At 50.8% G+C, this 16235-nt stretch overlaps 1 long non-coding RNA gene across 2 annotated transcripts; it reads right to left on the reverse strand.

Moving 5' to 3' along the window:
* Positions 1-9355: 9355 nt before the first annotated feature.
* LOC121497978 lies at positions 9356-10623 on the reverse strand. 2 transcript variants are annotated; one of them, XR_005989585.1, is made up of 3 exons: positions 10423-10623; positions 9760-10261; positions 9356-9584 (listed from the first exon to the last, which is right to left on the reverse strand). It is a non-coding gene; the product is annotated as an uncharacterized LOC121497978 (long non-coding RNA). The 2 variants fall into 2 exon arrangements; XR_005989584.1 differs by lacking the exon at positions 9356-9584 and having other exon boundaries at positions 9675-10261.
* Positions 10624-16235: the final 5612 nt, after the last annotated feature.

Genomic DNA, 16235 nt, shown 5'->3' on the forward strand with positions numbered 1-16235 from the left:
TTTTTTTTTTTTTTTAATAGGCTCTATGCCCAGCATGGAGCCCAACATGGGGCTTGAACTCATGACCCTGACATGGAGACCTGAGCTGGCATCAAGAGTCAGATGCTTAACCAACCGAGCCACCCAGGTGACCCTGATCACAGTTACTTTCTTAGCATAAAAATCTCCATTCGAATGGCGATCCTTGCCTTCAGAATGGCCTAACCTTGTTGGTCTGGCATTCGAGGCCTTTCCCACACACTCCCACTTCTATTTCACCTCCCAGTTATGGCCCATTAGAACTCTCTTCTGCAACTCGTCTGGTTGACTGGCTGACACCTAGACCGCTGCTGCTCCTCGATCCTAGATTCCCTAGCTCCTGTTGTCTAACCTTCCCTATAGCTCAAGGTTTGGCCCAGAGACCACGGCCTCCAAGATGTTTCCTAGTCCACATCTTTCCTTTTAAATCAGTGGTTCTCACCCCTGACTGGATATTAGAATCACCTAGGGAACTTTAAAAAAATTAGATGGGGTGGGGAAGGGAGCAGCAAACCAATTTCATCAGGCTCTCCAGGGTGAGTATCTGGGCATTTGCCTTTAAAAAAAAAATTTATTTGAGAGAGAGAGAGAGAGAGAGAGAGCATGAGCCGGGGGAGGGGCAGAGGAAGGAGAGAATCTCCAGCAGACTCCACGATGAGCCCAACACGGGGCTCAATCTCATGACCCTGAGATCATGACCTGAGCCAAAGTCAAGAATCAGATGCTTAACTGACTGAGCCACCCAGGTGGCCCTGAACATTTTTATTTTTTGAAAGCTCCTACCCAGGTCATTCTAACATGCAGCCAGGGATGAGAACTACCATTGCAAATAAATATGTATTTCTTCCACCCCTCTAGCTGCATTGTTATTTAAGACATATGCAAGAGAAACATTAACTTTCTTATTAAGGTATTGCATTAAAACACAAGATAACCCCTTCTTTTCTTTTTTTAAGATTTTATTTATTTATTCATCAGAGACATACAGAGAGGGAGAGAGAGGCAGAGATACAGGCAGAGGGAGAAGCAGGCCCCATGCAGGGAGCCTGACATGGGACTCGATCCTGGGTCTCCAGGATCATGCCCTGGGCTGAAGGCACTAAACCACTGAGCTAGCCGGGCTGCCCTGCTTTAATGCTTTAAGGCTCCTTTAATGTTTTAAGGCTTAAAACATGTTCACAGCATCTTTTTCATGAAAGCAGAGCAAGTATCTGCTAGAGGGATTAACCTGTAGAACACAAGCTGCCTAGACAGAATGTGGAAATGACCTAGTGAGGTGGGTCAGCCATTGTCTTGTAGCTCTCAAAAGGTGAGAATCCTTGCCAGTGGCAACAATACAGTGATGAGCTCCTGTGAATGAAATCCTCCACTTGCACTGTGTTTTTGGACTGCTTACTCTGTGCAGGCCACTCTGCGGGGTGCCAGCATGCCTTGGGCAGATACATGCAAGACAGATCAGAGCTCACAGCCTACTGCAGGAAGGAAGCAACTCATTCTAATGTGATGTGTACTGTGACTAAGATAAGTCCCCAATATCATGGGTGCTTAGAGGAGGAAGTCACAGTCTGACCAGGACATCTGGGACTGCTTCTCATAGCAAGCAACAATTTGACTAGAAAGGTCTAGTGGTTGAACAGCTTACCAGTGTATCCATTAGCAATGTCCTCGGCTGCAAGTAACAGAATGCTTAGCTAACAGTGGTTTAAAAAATAATAATAACAGGGGCACCTGTGTGGCTCAGTTAAGTGAGTTAAGCGTCCGACTTGTGGTGTCAGGTCAGGTCATCATCTCAGGGTTGTGTGATCGAGCCCTACATCGGGCTCCATGGTCAGTGCAAAGTCTGTTCAAGATTTTCTCTCTTCTTCTGGCTCTCCTCACACTCACGCTCTCACTCTCTCTGTCTCTCTCTCTCTCTCCCAGGTGCCCCCGATCACACTAAATAATAATAAGCAAATATTATATATTAATAATATAAATAAATAAAAAATCTTTGAATAATAATAAATATAAATATGTATCACAATTATAAATAAATATAATAATAAATATTAAATAATAAGTATAAATAAGTAAATCTTTATATAATAAATATATAATATATATGATATATACAATACATGTTTATTATAACAAGATGACTCATTAGCTCAGCAATGTCAGGGCTGAAGTTTCTGGAATTCTTTTGACCTTTTAGTCATAGTCACAGGTTAGCTACAGCAGCCCAGGCATTGTGTTCACACTTAAAGGAGAAAAATAAGAAGGAGGGCAGGGGTTACCATGTTTTCCTCTTCTATCAGGAAAGGAAAAACTCCCAGAAACCTCCCAGCAGATTTCTCCTTATAGCTCATTGGCCAGCACTGTGTCACATAATTATCCTCAACAGTAACAGAAGCTGGGAAAGAGACAATGTGCCTTTTCCAGCTTCTATATAGCCAGCCAGGTCGAAGAAGGGGGTTAGAATTGGCTCCTGAGTGAGCCAGCTAACAGAAAGATCATTTTAAGCAGAATTGGATTTGCAAAAATATGCAGCTGAGAAAGTGTGTGGAATACTTCGGCTCAAATAATTTGGAATGGCCGAAGTATAGGACAGGTGGCAAGGGGATGATGGGCGACATAGAGAGAGGTTGAAATGAGATCCTTCAATTTATTTTTTTAAGATAGTATTTATTTATTTATATATTCATGAGAGACACGAGAGAAGCGGAGACACAGGCAGAGGGAGAAGCAGCCTCCCTGCAAGGACCCCGATGCGGGATTTGATCCCAGGACCCTGGGATCACAACCTGAGCCAAAGGCAGACACTCAACCACTGAGCCACCCAGGTGTCCCAGACATCCTTTAAATTCTTGAATGGCAGGGAGCCAGGGAGCTTGGAATTTTTCTGTAAAGCCTGGGTAACTGATGATGAAATCAGTATGTTTGGGGGGAAAGTAGCTATCGGGTGGAGGAAGTTAAGAAAGAGAAAGATAACAGACTATAGCAATCCAGGCAAGACATGATGATGGGCCTACACTAACATTTCTTTTAGCACAGTTGCTGGGGAAAGAGTTAGCAGGATAGCCAAGAGACCAGGGATCTGATGAAAAAGAGCTGCCAAAACTTTATCTTTTGGTAAAATAGAATCATACTGCTGATTCTACTTTGTAAAAGTCTCTGGGGTGTGTTTCTTGGAAGGAAGGGGAAGGAGGTGATACTACACTCAACACTGTCCCTTAGGGTTATATCAGGTTTCTAGGGCCGCTGTAACAAAGTGCCACAAACTGGGTGGCTTAAAGCAACAGAAATTTATTCTGTCATGGATCTAGAAGCTGGAAGTCCAAAGTCCAGATGTCAGCAGATTTGGTTTCTTTTGGAGGTTCTGAGAGAGAATCTAAGGAGGAATTTCCTTGCCTCTCTCCTGGCTGCTGGAGGTTCCCGATTATCCAAGGTACCACTTGGCTCGTAGACACATCACACCAATCCCTGCCACCACTGTCACATGGTGTTCTCCCCAGCGTGTGTCTATGTGCTCAAATTTCCTTTGTCTTATAAGGCCCACCCTAATCCACTATGACCTCATTTTAGCTTGATCACATCTGTGAGGACCCTAATTCCAAAAAAGACCATATTCGCAGGTATTGGAGGTTAGGACTTGAATGTTTCTTTTGGGTGGACACAGTTCAGCCCACCGTAGAAGTATTAGTGTTGCTCTGGTTGAAAGTGTCAGATAAGCTCTGAAGGATCCTCCCCAGAATCCTGAGATCACCCTCCATCCACCCTGGTTACATTCAGGTTTACAAAATGTGATCTCAGACCAAGGTGTCCCCCACGTCTATGGCAACCCCACCAGAGGAGACACAGGTCACATGCCCAACCTTGTGGGTATGGAGGCAACTTGCCCAAATTATAACAATTGGAGAGGAGTATCATGGAATGTGGGGAATGATTCCCCAGAGTGCTGCCAGGCAATGTTCTCTCTGCCTCTACCCAGATGAGGGCAGGAGGGTAAGGAGAGAAAGCCCCAGCTGGAAATACCTGCCTCTTCCTGGCAATCTCGTTCTTGCGGGCAGCTTGCACAGTGGATGGGCACGGCATCTTGACTTACTGTTTGTGTGGTTTTGATGGACACATATCTGGCAATCGTGTGCTTTATTCTGTTCAGGAACCTGGCATTTCCCATCATGTCCTCACTTGCCCACAGGAGACAAAAGCCAGCAAACCAAGTTGCCCAAGTGAGGAAGCTAGACTCAGCACCTAGAACTTCTTAACCATGCTGTCCCTCCCAGGCCATGATAGGGAGGATGGCCAGCCACTGAGCACTGCGCCGCGTCCTGTGACCTTTGGGACTCCTTGCACATAGCAGGTTCTCCCTTGACAAGCTCCTCCAGATGTAGAGAACCCCTGTCTGCCTGGTGCTCCAAACTGACCTACCTCTCCCAGCACAGGCAAGCAAGAAGCTACACGCATGCAGAGGTCCACACCTGGGTGGCAACTCCATCAACCTCCTGTTATTGCCCCCATCAGCACTCTCAGCATCTAAGCTGGGAAACTGCTCACTTCCCTCCAGCTGGTTTCCCTTCTGTGTTGTTTAACCTCAGATCTGACCACAGGCCGGCAGAGCTAGGAAAAACCCCAGGAACAACTCCTAGATTAGTTAATCTAGGTCCCTTTTTTTTTTTTAAGATTTTATTTATTTCTTCATGAGAATACACAGAGAGGAGAGAGGGAAGCAGAGACACAGGCAGAGGGAGAAGCAGGCTCCATGCAGGGAGCCTGATGTGGGACTCGATCCCGGGACTCTAGGATCACACCCTGGGCTGCAGGCAGCGCTAAACCGCTGAGCCACCGGGGCTGCCCTCTAGGTCCCTTTCTGTATAGATGGTGAGACCTTCACTTTCACCCTCATCCATCTGTGGGGAGATGTTGGGGGAGGAGGGAGCTCATGTGCCTTGACCAGCATGGGCCTCCTGGGCCGGATTGACCTACTGCTCCATTGGATGCCTTTCTTCCCTTTGTCATAGGTGCACAGGGTCCCCAGATTGGCACTCAGATATCTACCCACATGTCCTTCTTTAGGACCTCCCATAGGGTGGAACGGGATATTATCATTCTCACTAACAATTTCATTATCAACAAATCGTAACAACCATCCCACGTGCATGCCCTGTATTTAGTTCTTTCTGATCGATAGAAAAAAAGTAGGTATCGCTGAAAAAGTAGGTATCACCCCTGCTACTGAGAACACACTGAAGTTCAGAGAGAGGCTGAGTATCTGTCCAGGCTCACAGACCTAGTGAGTGATGGGCTGTAGAAGTGACCTCTGTGGGGTGGCCCGGGGCTACCAGGCAGTGACGGGGGAGGGGGAGGCAGGTGTGCTTTGACTCTCTCTTCTCCTGGCACCACCTGCTTGCTCTTCTCCCCCAGTTCCTGGCCATCTGTTACAGCCAGTTTTCTTAACCAAAAAACCCTCTATTTTTTGTTCGTTCACAAGGATTTTTTTAAGTTTTGTAAATAATCAATTTTTGTTTTATCCTCCTCAATTTCTTCCTCTTGATTCCTTAAGTTTCTTTTTTTCTTTTTCTTTTTAATATTTTTATTTATTTATTCATGAGAGACACAGAGAGAGAGAGAGAGAGGCAGAGACATAGGCAGAGGGAGAAGCAGGCTCCTCGCAGGAAGCCCTATGTAGGACTCGATCCTGGGACCCCGGTATCCAGACCTGAGTCGAAGGTAGACGCTCAACCACTGAGCCACCCAGGTGCCCCAAGTTTCTGCTTTTTGTTTTATTTTGATGGTGGAGTGAGGTGTGGGCGGGCAGGCTGTTTGTGTTTGGCAATGTTTAGGAAAAACGTGTTTATTTGACCTGAATTGACTGACACCTGACTGTGGGAGGGCATTATGTTCAACTCCACAGGAAACACAGGGGTAGGTCAGAAACTGTTGTAGAGAATCAAGTCCCAGTTACTTGCTCTAGTGTTTAGTGCCTCTGGTTTTCTTTTCTTTGTTTCTTTAGTTGAGATATAACTGACATGTCACATTGCATTTATTCTTAGTTGTAAACATGATTTGACTTATGTGTATCTTGCAAAATGATCACCACAAGTTTAGTTACCACCCATCACATAGTTATACATATTTTTTCCTTGTGACGAGGACTTTTAAGATCTACTCTCTTCGCAGGCTCAAATATATAATTATTAGAATATTAATTACTAGTTTTTACTGCACTGCAACTAGATACTGTGGCCTATACAATTTCTCCTTTTGAATTGTATGGAGCTTTTAAAAAGAATATATCTTCACTGTAGAAGTCCATCGAGAGTTCTTCAAACTATAAATCTCTTGAGAAGAAAACAGGGGAAAAGCTTCCTGACATGGGGTTTGCCAATGATTTCTAGGGTATGACACCAAAAACATGGCAACAAAAGAAAAAATAAATTGGACTTCAACAAAATTAAAAACTTTTAGGTCACCTGGGTGGCTCAGTCAGTTGAGCATCAGATTCTTGGTTTCAGTTCAGGTCCTGATCTCAGGGTCAGTGGGGAGCTGCTTATCTGCCCCCTCAATAGATAATCTTTAAAAAAAAAAAAAAAGCTTGACCTTAAAGCATACTACCAACAGAATGAAAAGGCAACCTATAAAATAGGAGAAAATATTTGTAAATCATATATCTGATAAGGGATCAATATCTGGAACACATAACAAAGTCTTAAAATTTGGAATGCCTGGGCGGCTCAGTGGTTGAGTGTCCGCCTTCGGCTTAGGGTGTGATCCCAGAGTCACAGGATCGAGTCCCACATTGGGCTCCTTAGGGGAGCCTGCTTCTCCCTCTGCCTATGTCTCTGCCTCTCTCTGTCTCTGTCTCCCATGAATAAATAAATAAAATCATTTTTTTAAATGTCTTAAAATTCAGTAACAAAAACCAAACAGTCCAATTCAAAAATGGGCAAAGGACTTGAATAGACATTTCTCTACAGAAGATATGCAAATGACCAATAAGCACATGAAAAGATGCCCAGCATCACTAAGCAATAGGGAAGTGAAAATCATAACTATAATGAGATACTGCTTGGCACCCAAAAGGATGGCTACTATAAAAAAATAAATAAAGTAACAAGTGTAGATAAGGATGTACACAAATTGGAATCCTTGTGTTTTGCTGGTAGGGATATAAAATGGTAGAGCTCTGTGGAGAACTGTATGGTGGTTCCTCAAAAAGTTAAACAACTCGGGGATCCCTGGATGGCTCAGTGGTTTACCACCTGCCTTTGGCCCAGGGCATAATCCTGGAGTCCCAGGATCGAGTCCCACGTCAGGCTTCCTACATGGAGCCTACTTCTCCCTCTGCCTGTGTCTCTGCCTCTCTCTCCCTCTCTCTGTGATCTCATGAATAAATAAATAAAATCTTTAAAAAAATTTTTTTTAAAGTTAAATAGCCATCCATCCATCTCATTCCAGCCATCCCACCTCTGGGTATATACTCGGAAGAAATGAAAATATATTTGTACACCCATGTTCATAGCAACGTTATTCACCATAGCCAAAAGGTAAATACAACCCCAGTGTCCATCAAGTGAAGAACAGATAAATAAAATGTGGTATGTTCATAAAATGGAATACTATTTAGCCTTAAAAAGGAATGAAATTCTGACATGGGGAAAAAAAAATTCTGATACGGTGCCACAAGATGGATGAGCCTTGGGAGAACATTGTGCCAAGTGAGACAGGCTAGTTAGAGATGGAAACATGCTGTACCATTCCACTTATACGAGGTAGCTTAAGTAGTCAAATTCAGAGATAGAGATTAGGATGGGGTTGCCTGGGGCTGAGGGTAAGGGGGAAAGGGGGTCAGAGTTTCAGTTTGGGGAGATGGAAAGTTCTGGAGATAGATGGTGCTGATTGTTGCACAACTATGCGAACATGCTTAATGTCCCTAAACCCTGCATTGAAAAATGGCTAAAATGCTAAATTTTATGTTATGCATATTTTACCACAACAAACAAGTAAATAGCTCTGAAATTAAGTTAATTTCTTTCTACAAGTCTTCCATGTCACCTTCTGCCTATGAGATGTGACCAAGAGACAGGGAGTTAAAAGTTTCTAAAATCAATGTGATATTTGCCATTTTTCTTGTTCTTTGGACAGTTTTTACTTCAAATTAGTTGACATCATAGTATTCAAGACCTCAGAGTCTGTGGCTGTTATTTCTTCCTTTTTTTTTTAAATAAATGCAAAATATACCTTTGTTCCATGTATACTTTTCACCTCGATTTCTACTTAGGTAGACACATTTTATCCCTCTGCTCTCTCTCTCTCTTTTTTGTTTTTTTTTTTTGTTTTTTTTTTTTTTTTGTTTTTTTTTTTGGCTTGTCTTTCATTTACTCCTTCATTGGGAATTATTGCCCCTCCTGAGTGCCAGGTATCCTTGTAGGTGCTGAACTTACCCTTTTGAACTTACCTTCTAGTACAGCGAGGAAGGAAGTAAAAAAGATCAATATGAAAGTATAGTATAATGTTTTCTCATCTTTTTTATTTAAAGTGCCCTCCACAGATTCACAGGCAGCAGGGCAGCAGCAACACAATGTGGGAACCCGTTAGAAACTTGGGGATCCATTCTGAGCCCGCTGAATGGGCATTTTTGTTGTAGCAAGTTACCCAGATGATTCACAGGCATCTTAAGGTTTGCGAAGCCCTGCTTGGGCCCTGCTGAGCACTAGGGTTTTAGAAAAATCAGGCAGGGAAGGGGTTGATGTGGGAAACAAAGAGGCAAAAGAAAAATTAAATTTCCTTACTACTTACAGCCCATGGACAAGTCCTTGAAACAGGCAGAGTGACCTTCCTCTAGGAACTCAGCTGCCAGGATGCTAATAACTTTGCTAAGGGCAAAAGGCAACTTTAGCCTGGACCCCAGAATCCTGTAAGTCTTCTTTAACATATAAAAGTTCCTTTGGAAATTTTCTCTATCTCTATCCTCCAAGACACACGTTGGTAAACATCCCCCAAGCAAATGGTCCACCGATAGATATCTCAAGGATCTCACTATGGGGGATCCCTGGGTGGCCCAGCGGTTTGGCACCTGCCTTTGGCCCAGGGCGCGATCCTGGAGTCCCGGGATGGAGTCCCACATCGGGCTCCCTGCATGGAGCCTGCTTCTCCCTCTGCCTGTCTCTGCCTCTCTCTCTCTCTCTCTATCATGAATAAATAAATAAATCTTAAAAAAAAAAAAGGATCTCACTATGAAGGTTTTATTAGAAATAAATGACCTTTTCCTAACAATAGCTAACCCCATCAAGGTCCTGGAAACCTTGCTTCCAAAATTCCTTAGGGACTGACGCTATCCCTAATTACCCTCCCAACTTGAAAGTATATAATCTGTCATCCTACCAGACCCCAGTGCTTTCTGCCAACAGGCCCTGTCTGGGGGGTGGGGGTGGGGGTAATAAAACCACCGTTTTGCACCAAAGATGTCTCAAGAATTCCTTGTTGGCCATGGGCTCCGAACCCCAACCTTCCCTACATCAGGGCACGGGAGGCCTCGCTAGGAGGGAGGGAGTCCTTCGGGTACCGGATCTGAGTTCTGCAGGTACCTGGAGGAAGAAGCTGCAGCTATTGCTCAGGCCCGAGGGCACAGCGAGCTGCTGAAGGAGCGCCCGGTTGCACAGGACTCACGCTCCAGATTATTCCAGGCCTCCCGCTGGGGGTGTGCCCGGGCTGCCAACCGGCCACGCCCGGGATGCCGGAGGCACCCTGCCCTGTGCTTACCTGGGGGCTCTCGCAAGTAAAGCATTGGAGTTGCTTAGGGCTCCTGCCATTTGGTCTAAAGCCCCCAAGGCTTTTCCATCTTTGGCCTTCCTTTCAAAATGCAAATTCTCTGCAAATTAGTCAGGTTTGAAGCCGAAGAAATTGAGCAAAGTAAACCCTTCAATTCACTCCTTTCTCCGGCCTTCCGCAGCCTAAACGCCTTCCTCTCCCGCCAGCCCCTTCCCCTTTCCTCCCGGCCCCAGCCCTCCGCGCTCTTCAAAGAGCAGAGCACCCCAGGGGATCTCAATCCGAGCTGGGGCCCACGGAGGCGCCCCCCCCCCGGGCTTCAACCCGCCTGGGTTCGGGCGGGAGGGCGGCGAACTCGCATCTGCGTCTGCCCCGCCGCCCGGCTGGGACCTGGGGCGAATTCCTGAACCTCCTGCAGCTCAGCTCTCATTTCCTCCCGAGCGAAAGGGCTATCACCATCCTCCCGAGGGTGCGTGGAGGCCAAAGCGAGGTCATCCTAGAAAAACATTCCCCCCCCTTTTATTTATTCATGAGAGACACAGAGGGAGGCAGAGACACAGGTGGGGGGAGAAGCAGCCCCCCCTCCGCGGGGAGCCCCACCCAGGACTCGATCCCAGGGTCCGGGGGTCACGCCTCGAGCCAAAGGCAGACGCTCACCACTGAGCCACCCAGGTGTCCCCAGAAAAGCGTCGGGTAGGTCATAAAGTGCTAAGTAAAACACACGTGACAGTGGCAGCGCCACGGTGACAGCCCAAGGGCTGGTGTCGCTCCCCAAGCCGCCCCACCCCCGTCTTCTGGCGTCCTCCGCACCGGAGCCGCACCCGCGCACGGCCACTGCACACGCGGCCCCGGATTCCGCGGATCCGGCCCCAGGTTCCCCCGCGGAGGACCGGCCGGTGCGGGGCACAGCACTGATTGGCTGCGGGGCAGGTGGGCCGAGCGGTGACGCGGGAGCCCGGAGACTGCGCGGCGGGGCGCGCGGGGGCCCGGGCGGGGCGGGCGGGGCGGGCGGGGCGCCAGGGACCGAGGGGCGGGGCGGGGCGGGGATGGGGAGCGGAGGGGGAGGGGCGGGGCGCAGCGCGGAGGGGGAGGGGCGGGGCGCAGCGCGGAGGGGGAGGGGCGGGGCGCAGCGCGGAGGGGGCCAGGCGGGGGTGGGGCCCGCGGCAGGGGGCGGAGGGGGGGTCGGGGGAGCGGAGGGGGAGGGGCAGGGGCGCGGTGGGGGGGCGGAGGGGGAGAGTCGGAGTGCCCCGCGGAGGGGTCCAGGCGGGGGTGGGGTCCAGGCAGGGGGCGGAGGGGGGGTCGGGGGAGCGGAGGGGGAGGGGCAGGGGCGCGGTGGGGGGGCGGAGGGGGAGAGTCGGGGCGCAGCGCGGAGGGGTCCAGGCGGGGGTGGGGCCCGCGGCAGGGGGCGGAGGGGGGGTCGGGGGAGCGGAGGGGGAGGGGCAGGGGCGCGGACGGGGGCGCAGGGGGAGAGTCGGGATGCAGCGCGGAGGGGTCCAGGCGGGGGTGGGGCCCGCGGCAGGGCGCGGAGGGGGAGGGGCAGGGGCGCGGACGGGGCACTGTGGGGGTGTGCAGTGGTTTCCCGCGGCTGGCGGAGGCCTGCTCTTAGCCCCGGTGGCCGCGCCTCTGTGCCCGCGGGGGACGGTGACCCTGGAGAATCGCGACTGGCCCATCGGGCAGGGGAGGGGGGTCGGTGCGGGCGTTCCCGCGCCCGCCGAGCCTCGGCTGCTGCACTGTCGCCGCGCCCAGGAGGTTTCCGGCCACAGCACGTTTCTGGGCGTCTCGGGGCTTCCCAGGCCGTTCTCCAGCCGCCGCCCTTCCGTCCCCGGGCGGCTGGACCCCGCGCCCCAGGTGGGGGGGACGTCGGGGTCGCGCCCCTTGGCGCCTGCTGGCGGCGCGGAGGGTGGGGGCGCTCGCTCGGCTCGGACCTACTGCGGGCGGGTGCGGGTGAGCGGGTGAGCGGGTGAGCGGGTGAGCGGGGTGGGGCCTGAAGTACCGACCGCCAGGAGGACTCCGAGAGAGGGGCAGCTCCAGGGGGTCCCATCAGGGGTGCGTGAGCTCCAGCGCCCAGCAGGCGCGGGCCTTGGGGGCCACCTGGCCGATGGAGAGGTGGATGCCCGGGGCAGAGGGAGAGAGGTGATGGAGGCGGGGACTCGGGCCTGCTGGGGTGACTGGAGGAGTGGGAGGGGAGCGGGGGGGGGGGGGGTGGCTCCAGGTCAGCCCACTGCCCTGCAGAGCCTGCCAGGTGCCAGGCGACGCCCCCACACGTGGCAGTGTGACCTGGCGGGTGGGTGGGACAGCAGCTCGCCGCTGTAAGGGTCTGCGAGGCGCGGGGATGGAATTGTGGTGCGTTCCCCAGCATCCTGCAGCTGAATCAACTTAGTTTCCCTTCTAGAAGGAGAAAGACGTCAACTTGAGAGGCTTCTGGGGACCCTAGGAACACAGCTAAGAGCCTAATAGACCCCAACAGAATCGCTGAGTCCTCCGGAATGGGTGCCTGGCCCAGCTGGCCATCTGTTTCTGGGATGCACGTCCCCTTACAGACTGGGTCTACATGAAGGCCGGGCTCTACATGTTTATTCTTTTTAGGGCGTCTTACACATCACAACGGAGGGAACTTACTGAACTGACTGCGCCAGCATGGACACACACACACACACACACACACACACACACACTTGTTGGCATTCTCTCTCTCTCATAGTTACACAGAACCAACCAGGTTATCCTCCTGGATACTCTGTTCTATTTAGTGAGCTTTAACAGTAGAGACCTAACCTCTGAGAGGTGGGTACTGCTATGTCAGAGCCCTAGGCAAAACTTAGGGTACCAGCTAGGCCCGCAGTCATTGATACAGCCACAGAGCAGAGATACGTGCCTGAAGTCACACAAGTTGTAGGTTGGGCTTTGTGGGATTTTGACCCTTTGTGGGATGAGTCACTGGAGTGTTGAGAATGCCCTGGTAAATCATTTCCGTGACTCAGTATCTCTACCTATAAATTAGGAGCAGGGATACTGGCTGTATAGCTTCCCTTAGGGTAGGTGCAGTCTTAAATAGCTCCTCCCACCCTAAGGCAGTTGGTGGGTGGACTGTCATTTTTGTGGGATGGTGTGATGTGCAGCCTTCCAGTGAGTTCAGTGCCCTGGTATGGCTGAGGCAACACGGAGGAGCCAGGAGAAGCCTGGCAGGGAGGGTGGTACCCCTCAAAGGGAGGGGAGGAGGAAGGCTGGAGAGGTGTGGCAGAGTTGGTGGAGAGACACATCATGATACTGGGGTCCCAGTGTTCTCCTCCCAGGGGCAGAGCATGGCTGTGTGAATGCCCGGATGCTGGCCAGGACAGGCGAAGCCCCCCTTTGTAACAGATGGGGACCCTGATGTAGGAAGTAGTTTGACGGTGGCACACGCAGGGCTGAGCCTCGTTAAATGCAAACAGGTGTGCACCTTCTTCCTGCCTGGGGGCGCGAGTCAGCCGAACCTTCCTGAATCCGGCCCCTGCCTCGTTTGCTCCTGCAGGTGGGCCCTGCTCTGACGAAAGGCTCATTCTTGGAGCTCTTCCACGGGGCTCTGCAGAAGGCCACGCTGAGGGGGCTTGGCTGATGTCAGCTCTTAAGTGTCATCGAAACACCCCAGGGCCCTCTAGACACAGCACTGGCTGTGAGACCCTCTTCATTCTGGCCTGGCTGTGGTCTTCCCGGCCTTGGTCCTCTCAGCACGATGCTGCCGCTCCTCTCAGCCAGCTCACTTCTATCTTTCGACCTGTACTTGGAACAGCCTCATGTACACACCTAGAATATTCTATCCCGTCTCGGTATGTCCTGCCCATCCTCAAGGGCTAGTGCAGGCCCCATCACCTTCAACCCTTTCCCGACACCTCCCAGCCTTGCTGTGGGAGCTGATGGAGCACTCAGAGCCCCTTCACAACTTGTCTGTGATCCTGAGGGGCCCACCATTGTTTTATGTTTATGAATTTTAGTTTTTCATCCGAGTGTAGCTTTCCTGGTGGCAGAGATGCCTTTGTATTCCTACAGAGCCCAAGGAGATGTTGAATGTGTTTTGGGCTCTCACTAACTACTTCTAGGTTTAACTTCCTTCTCTCCTTCCCGGGGCCCTGGGCCATGGCCAGCGAGGAAGGTGAGGCAGGGGTACACTAGCTTCCTGGGGCCCTGGGCCCCCCCAGAGGTAAGATGGAGGAAAGGGGGACACTAACACGCTGGGGCCATGCTAGGAAAAGCAGTTTTTGTTCTCTCTCCAGTGAAAGAACCTCCTATTCCCAAAATTTAGTGACTTAAAACCAACCGTTTGCTCATGAACCTGCCAGCTGGGCTCAGGCGGGTGCTTTGGCTGCCCATTGTTGCCTGGGGTCGCTTGTGTAGCTGTAGTCAGAGGGGACCCCATCGGCGTGGGTTCAAGAGGGCTTCAGTCATGTGGCTGCCGCTGGTGGTGGCCCTTGGCTCTCCATGGAGCCCCTCAGCCTTTCTGTGGGCCAGGCCCACTTTTAACAGCATGGCTGCCTGTTTCTGAGAGGACTTTCTGGGAATCACTCGGTGTCACTTGTGCATTCTATTGACAAAAAAAGTCACAGGGCCAGCCAGGACTCTGGAGGAACATGGGCCCCATCTCTTGATAAAGAGGAGCAGCAAAAGTCACACTGCAAGAAAGGCATGTGGGATGGGACAGATTGTTGTGGCTGTTTTTAAAACCATACTGCCTCATCATGAGGGGCAGGTCTTCTTCTTCTTCTTCTTCTTCTTTTTTTTTTTTTTTTTAGATTTTATTTATTCATGAGAGACAGAGAGAGAGAGGTAGAGACATAGGCAGAGGGAGAAGCAGGCACCCTGCAGGGAACCCAATGTGGGACTCGATCCCAGGACCCTGGGATCACGACCTGAGCCAAAGGCAGATGCTCAACCACTGGGCCACAGAGGTGCCCCGAGAGGCAGGTCTTTTAGAAATACTGCTGTGCAATGGCCCGGCGGGTGGGGGCCCATTTCCCTACACATGACACTCCCTTGCACCCCGTGCTCTTAGCTCACCAGATCCACGTCCAGCGCCACGGGCTGGAAACCAGGAGGACCTGATCCACTGCCTGAGCCAGAGGCTCATAATTCTGGCTGGATTGTGTGGGGAGGGCCCCGGGTGGAGAGGGGGAGGCTCCACAGGGATGAGGGGAAGAAGAGAGATGAGAAAGGGCTGACGCTGCCCACCTGGAACAGTTTGGTGCCAACCTATGTGATCCAGAGGAAAAGTTAGCAACTGTTGGGTGCCATCCTGTGGTCTCTGCATCGGATGAGGACCGCTTTCTTTCTGGCAGTCGAGTTCACTTTCCAGGTTTTCATCCACTAGGGGCACAGGTTCAACAAATATCTTCGTGGATGTTAAGAATTTCCTTCTAATAGAAAATCCAGAATTGCTGTGTGTTGAAATGGTTGCTTGAGACTTTTCAGAAAGGAGAAAACCTGTTGTCCCTCATCCTGATTCTTACTGAGAATCAGAAAGCAAGGCTGTTAGGTGTAGCTGTGTGATTCCAAGCCCCCCCTGTGGTGAGGAGGGCCCTTCGGAGCCAGCTCCCAGCACTATTAGTCCCTCCCTGTGTCTGCGGCCTTCTGGGCCTTAACCTGCAGGTAGGAAGAGGCCGGATCCCTGTCAGGGCCCAGATGCAGCTCAGCTATCTCTGGGGTAAGATCTGGGGCAGCCTAGGAAGCTGTAATACTACTAAGTGCTGGGGCACCTGGGTGGCTCAGTCGGTTAAGCGTCTGCCTTGGGCTCAGGTCATGATCCCAGGGTCCTGGGATTGAGCCCCATTGAACTCCCTACTCAGCAGGGAGCCTGCTTCTCCCTCATCCTCTGCCCCCTGCCCAACTTTCTCTCTCTCTCTCATAAATAAATAAAATCTTAAAAAAAAAAAATACTGCCAAGTGCCAGAAAGTGTGCTTTCCTTGGCTCAAGGAGCAAAGGAAATATTACCATCAGGCTTAGTGACTGAGTGGCATGTGAAAACTTTAGAGTATTCACCAGTTGGGAACATCTGTGCAGATGTTGACCACCTGCAGCGCCTGGGGCAGGCCAACCAAGGGGAAAAGGGCCTGGCTGCGTTCTTGTTCTGTGGGGCACCATCCTGGCCATGTGCTCTTGCTTCTGATATTTTACATGCCACACACGTGCCACCAGGTGGATATAACTATATGCTTTCACATGTAGTATCGAGGCTGGTGCTGGACATGTGGTGCTTGAAGGTGAGCGAGAAAGCCTGGCCGAAAAATGAATACAGTGCGGTCCTATTGGGTGTACCCAGGGCCATCCAGGGCTCGCTCTTGTTGTTGCCCTCAACAAGCCAAGAGGAACCACTGCTCCTAGGGCAAATGGCTGGAGCAAGAAAGGACAAAAGGAGCCCACAGTATTCTATTATAAGGAAGTGCTCAAAGGTCGATGGGGACATTTCAAAAGACACAGAAGCCAGCTCAATGGGGCTCCC

The sequence above is a fragment of the Vulpes lagopus genome, chromosome 8 (genome assembly GCF_018345385.1).
Source record: "Vulpes lagopus strain Blue_001 chromosome 8, ASM1834538v1, whole genome shotgun sequence".
In the NCBI taxonomy this organism is placed as follows: domain Eukaryota; kingdom Metazoa; phylum Chordata; class Mammalia; order Carnivora; family Canidae; genus Vulpes; species Vulpes lagopus.